Raw genomic sequence first — 6,000 nt, 5'->3', positions numbered from 1 at the left:
AGTCAATTTACTTATTACTTTATTTACTGTATTATTATTATTACTATTATTATTATTATTATTTTATTATTTCATTTATTATTTTATTTTTATTTATTTAGTTATTTTTATATTTTTTTATATAGTTATTTATTATTTATTTTTATATAGTTTTTTTTTTTTTTTTTTTTTTTACAGTGGAGATTGTATATTACAGTGGAGGAGGGTAATGGGAAAGGGAGTTGGGGGAATATTATTATTTATTTATTTATTTTTCTATATAGTTATTTTTATTTTTTTATTTTTACAGTGGAGATTGTATTGGGAGTTGGGGGAATAAAATAATTGTCACATTATATTACTACTAATTGTTTTTCTCTGTGACATCTGCACAAAACAAAACAAAAATGTATGTCAGCACAATGGTGTCATTTCAAAACCCCCGACTTAATCCAAAGAACTAAGAGTTAAAAGTGTTAGAGCTGTTGTTTCTTCTTGTCGTCTGCACTGAAATGGAGCAAAGGATCATGGTCTATGTAGTTTATGTACACTGCGGAATATTACAGCCAAAAGGAAACAAACAGAACAAGGTCCTCCTCAAAATAATAAAACAAATCAAGTCAAAGTCTTTTATGGATGTAGAGAGAAAAATATGAAACTAAGGAAAGTTTTACAGTTACATAACACACATTTTAATCAGCAGTTTAATCACTTCTGGTGCTGTCAAACAATGAAACAATCTAATAAATCACACCAGTGAAATGTGATTCATCATGATTATTAATGTCATAATTTAAATGTTTTCATTAGAAGCATAAAAAATGTAACGTATTTAATCATTCAATGTCCAACTGGCTTTAATGTACGTCTACAAATTGTACGGCAAAAGAAGAAATTCAATTTGTCAAGAGGACAAAAGTTTATTTTGGTCGAATACTTTTCTCAGCTCATCCAAACTGCTGCTTCTTTAGTTCTGGTCAGACTCTGGTCCCTTCAGACCGACACCAGACAGAGTCCACCAGAGTCTGACCACAACTGAAGCAGCAGCTTGGATGAGCTGAGAAAAGGGTTTGACCAAAATAAACTTTTGTCCCCTTGACAAATTGAAATCTACAATCAAATGGATCGTACCTGGACGACTGAGAGATTCTACAAACATCTACAGATTCTATTTCATTTCATTTGTGGAGCATGTTTCAGGTTTGTGCACACGAACAAACAACAGGATCAAAAACAAATCATTTTAAAAGGAGCTTTGTTCCAGCTGCTGTTGCACTAATGAATAAATTGTCATCTATTTATCTATCGACTTGTGAACCCCGTCTTTGAAAGTGTTTTTTTATATATATTTAATATTTACAGGACACACTGGAGGGACTAAGGGCGACTCACACTTGGACTTTAGAACCGTGCTGTGCTCAGACGTGACTGTGCAGGTTCTATGTTCTGCACTCACACCTGCAGAACAGAACCACGGCCCGATGACGTCATCACACGGCACTTTTGTTTAGCAAAGGAAAAAAAGTCCAGCGGCAGAAATATCTGTTAAATCACAGGTGTCAAACATACGGCCCGGGGGCCAGATCCGGCCCTCCAAGACCTTTAATGTGGCCCTCGGGTGATTTTCTACTAAAATATTTGAATGATATTTTCTATTAAAATCTTGTTAATTTTGTGTGGTGTTTATCACAGCAGCGTCTCCAGCGTCTCTGTACGTGGCCCCTCCCACCAGAGCAGCACAAATGAAGACTTGTCTCTTTCCAAACGCTCTTAAAGGACGATCGTTTTGACTGTTGACCGTGACACCCTCATCAGAAAAATGTCCAACATGAGAAAAGTGGAGCCGAGTGCAGGATTTTACAACAAAAATTTACTTATTCCTGTTTACAAACAAGTTCATGTTAAAACTTTGTGTTGAAATTGTATTTTTCTTAAAGTTTCAGGTTGTTCATAATATTATAATATTTTGTAAAAGAAAGAGTTCATCAATTAAAAAAGATTTCTGTAATAGATTTGTGTTTCTCTGCACAAATATTTGAACTTATTGTTATTTTTGGGGTTTATATGACATGAGTTTTCTGATCCGGACACTTTGGGATCAGAGTCGGTTGGAAACGACCCCCGGAACAAAATGAGTTTGACTCTCCTGTGTTAAACAGTGAGGCTGATGTGTGTTCTTTTATGATCCGCTCCTCCGAGAGTTTATGGAGATAAAAAAAGAGCAGAGCAGTGAGGAGAGCCTGAGACGAGACGCAGCAAAACTAATGTCACTGTCCAAACTGAAGGTGAGAGCAGGTTTGCCGTGTGTTTTGGAGCAGATTATTATTCACCGTTTTCCTCGTGTGAGTGACTTCAGCACCTGACAGGGCTCGTATAGTAAAGTCGTGTGTGTACATGAGCTTTGTGTCGCTTTGGTCCACCTCCTCCAATCAGGCCAAACTCCCACCCATGCTGCACCTGAGTACGGTTCGATGATGCTCACACTGGACAAACGAATGTCACTTCAGGGCCGATCCGTACTTGGACACAGTTCTAAAGTCCTAGTGTGAGTGAGTGCACCTGTGTCTTTGGACTGACCCAGGAACACCTCAGGGTCCCCCAGTAGGATCTGGAGGAAGTGTCCGGAGTGAGGGAAGTCTGGGAGTCTCCGTTTAGACTGTTTTCCCCGGATAATCGAAGAACAAAAAAAAATTAATGGATGGATTTTTAGCCAAGTGAATTCATTATTGATTGAACAAAACCATTCCACTCTGGAGCTCTGTAACACTTTATTATAACTGTGTTTTTATGTTTATTGTATAAAGTGTGGATGAAGGAAATGTGAAAAGTGAGACCAGCCTGTTCAATCTGCAAAAGAAATTTACCTACGGCTACGAATAAAGCGACTAAAAGTATTCTAAACTTAAAGGTTGTATAGAGGATTTTCCAAGGAACGGAGAAATCCAGCGACTGTTTGTCCTTTTTCAAATGTTGCGCATGCGTGAAACCACCCCCCCTCCCCTACAGCTCCTACGTAGAAACGCCTCCTCCCTCCTCCTCCTTACGCCAGAAACAGGTTTGTTTACAGCCGGTGCACATGACTTGTAAACAACTAACTACAGTGTTGGTTAGACAAGACGGAGAAGTGAGGAGCGGGGGAGGGGGTGTGCGGACATTTCGTTCGCGGACGAGAAGTGAGGAGCAGGGAGCAGGGAGAGGAGAGGAGAGGAGAGGGGAGCGGTGCGCGGAGATTCCGTGCCCGGAGAAGTGAGGAGCAGGGGGAAGAGTGGATCGGGCAGCGGGGACAGGAGCAGGAAAGGGGAGCAGAGAAGGTTGCGCGGAGATTCAGTGCGAATGAACTAACTACAACACGCAGCAGCAAGCGGACTCTTTCTTTGCCTTGAAAATTACGTTTTCAGACATAGGATATCGCTTTCGTGTCCTGAAAAACGTTTGTCTAACTCTTGGAAATAAAGTACGTTTTCATAATAAGCAGAAGTTTCCTGTCCAGGAGTAATTTGTGGACCAGTGCTTCAGTCTTTAGACCCTTCGTCTGCTTCAGTCGCGCCATCGCTGGAATGAATCTCCAAGAATCACCTTAGTTTGGCTTCGCTGCTTTTCCCCTTGTCTTCTTCTTTCAGCGACCTCAAAAACGGACTTTCTTTTTGCGGCGAACTGCTCCTGGATTCTTGTCGCCATTGCAACAAACTTTGTGCGAACTGCGAGGAAGATATAGGTCAAAAAAGCCGCTAAGAACTGTTGCGTTGGTGGAGTAAACAGCGTCTGTCTGTGCGTCTTGCGTCTGTGGACTGTGTGACAGTCGTACGTAAACCACGTACCGGCGGCGCAGGCAAGTCAGTTACACTAGAAACGTAGTGAGATTGATTGACAGCCTGTCAGCTCACAGATAACGAGGCAGTGTCGTTATCTATTGGCAAATGTTTAGCCCCACCACGTCCAGAGTTGATGAATTTTTATTCTCTTTTTTTTGGTCATCATAATTACAAGGCGACTGCATCTCTATAATCTATCACTGACAACTTGAAACAAAAAAAAAATCCTCCATACAACCTTTAACCGGGTTAAAGGCCCGTCATTGCCGCTTGCGGGTGTAACATGTTCTGGAACAGTTTGGTGAAATATTTGGTGAGTGACTTAACCTCCTCCACATTAGGAATGATAGATTTTAAAGTCAGAAGTCCCATAAATAAAACAAAGTAATAGTAAAGTAATAATAAATATAGAGAATAAAGTAATAATAATAAATCAAGGTAAATAAAACCGCACTAACTCCAGAGCAGAGTGTTTTTGATCAGGTGCAGCCTCGGGTGTTTTCGGTGTTGTTTTGGGCGTGTGTTTTGGTGTCGGGTCTGATCGTCTGTGATTAAAACCTCGGTGTGTTTTGATTGGGCGTAAACGATGACATCTTTAATTATTTGTGTTGATGGATGAGTTTGTGTGACCCGAGGAAACAAACTCAGACACGACAAAGATCTGAAATCTCTCTGAGGAGCGCGTATTCTGCATCTCAAACCAGACCAGACCCGAACCTGGACCAGACCTGCACCTGGACCAGACCCGAACCTGACCAGACCTGCACCTGGACCAGACCAGACACACACGGACCAGAGACTAAACTCCGACATTTACATAATCCCTCATTTAGAGACACAGCACAAGACTGGTTCGTTCAGTCCTGGTTCAGTCCAGGTTTAGTCTTGGTTTAGTTCTGGTTTAGTCCCGTTTTAGTCCCGTTTAAGTCCTGTCTTAGTCCTGTTTTAGTGCAGTTTTAGTCCTGGTTTTAGTCCTGTTTCTAGTCCTGCTTCTAGTCCTGTTTTAGTCCTGTTTTAGTCCTGGTTTTTGGTCTTGTTGTGGTTTAGTCTTGATTTGGTCCTGGTTTAGTACTTGTTTAGTCTAGTTTTAGTCTTGGTTTTAGTCCTGCTTTAGTCCTGGTTAAGACCTGTTTTAGTCCTGGTTTAGACCTGTTTTAGTCCTGCTTTAGTCCTGTTTTAGTCCTGGTTTTAGTCCTGTTTCTAGTCCTGCTTCTAGTCCTGTTTTAGTCCTGTTTTAGTCCTGGATTTAGTCTGTTTTTAGTCCTGGTTTTAGTCCTGCTTTAGTCCTTGTTTAGTCCTCATTCAGTCCTGTTTTTAGTCCTGTTGTAGTCCTGCTTTAGTCCTGTTTTAGTCCAGTTTTAGTCCTGGTTTTAGTCCTCTTTTAGTCCTGTTTAAGTCCTGTTTTAGTCCTGTTTTAGTCCTGGTTTTAGTCCTGTTTTAGTCCTGTTTTAGTCCTGGTTTTAGTCCTGTTTTAGTCCTCTTTAGTCCTGTTTTTAGTCCTGGTTTTAGTCCTGTTTAGTCCTGTTTTAGTCCTTTTAGTCCAGTTTTTAGTCCTGTCAGTCCTTTAGTCCTTTTAGTTTTTTAGTCCTGTTTTAGTCCTGTTTTAGTCCTGTTTTAGTCCTCCTGTTTAGTTCCTGTTTTAGTCTGTTTAGTCCTGTTTTAGTCCAGTTTAGTCCTTTTAGTCCAGTTTTAGTCCTGTCCTGTTTAGTCTGTTTTAGTCCTGTTTTAGTCCTTTTTAGTCCTGTTTTAGTCCTGTTTTTTAGTCCTGGTTTTAGTCCTGTTTTAGTCCTGGTTTTAGTCCTGTTTTAGTCCTGGTCCTGGTTTTAGTCCTTTTAGTCCTTTTTAGTCCTGTTTTTAGTCCTGTTGGTTAGTCCTGTTTTAGTCCTGTTTTAGTCCTGTTTTAGTCCTGTTTTAGTCCTGTTTTAGTCCTGTTTTAGTCCTGGTTTTAGTCCTGTTTTAGTCCTGTTTTAGTCCTTTTAGTAGTCCTTTAGTCCTGTTTTTAGTCCTTTAGTCCTGTTTTAGTCCTTTTAGTCCTGGTTTTTTAGTCCTGTTTAGTCCTGTTTTAGTCCTGGTTTTAGTCCTGTTTTAGTCCTGTTTTAGTCCTGTTTTAGTCCTGTTTTAGTCCTGGTTTTAGTCCTGTTTTAGTCCTGGTTTTAGTCCTGGTTTTAGTCCTGGTTTAGTCCTGTTTTAGTCCTGGTTTTAGTCCTGG

At 40.3% G+C, this 6,000-nt stretch overlaps 1 protein-coding gene across 1 annotated transcript in view; it reads right to left on the bottom strand.

Annotated features, from left to right (window-relative positions):
- Positions 1–6,000, bottom strand: part of fras1 (Fraser extracellular matrix complex subunit 1) — a 607,084-nt gene that overhangs the window by 476,062 nt on the left and 125,022 nt on the right. The window lies entirely within an intron of this gene.

This window comes from Boleophthalmus pectinirostris, unplaced genomic scaffold (genome assembly GCF_026225935.1).
Source record: "Boleophthalmus pectinirostris isolate CB_2022bp ecotype Guang Dong unplaced genomic scaffold, ASM2622593v1 HiC_scaffold_4, whole genome shotgun sequence".
Classification (NCBI taxonomy): domain Eukaryota; kingdom Metazoa; phylum Chordata; class Actinopteri; order Gobiiformes; family Gobiidae; genus Boleophthalmus; species Boleophthalmus pectinirostris.
The sequence above is the reverse complement of the archived record's forward strand: the minus strand, read 5'-3'. Positions and strand labels throughout refer to the sequence as shown.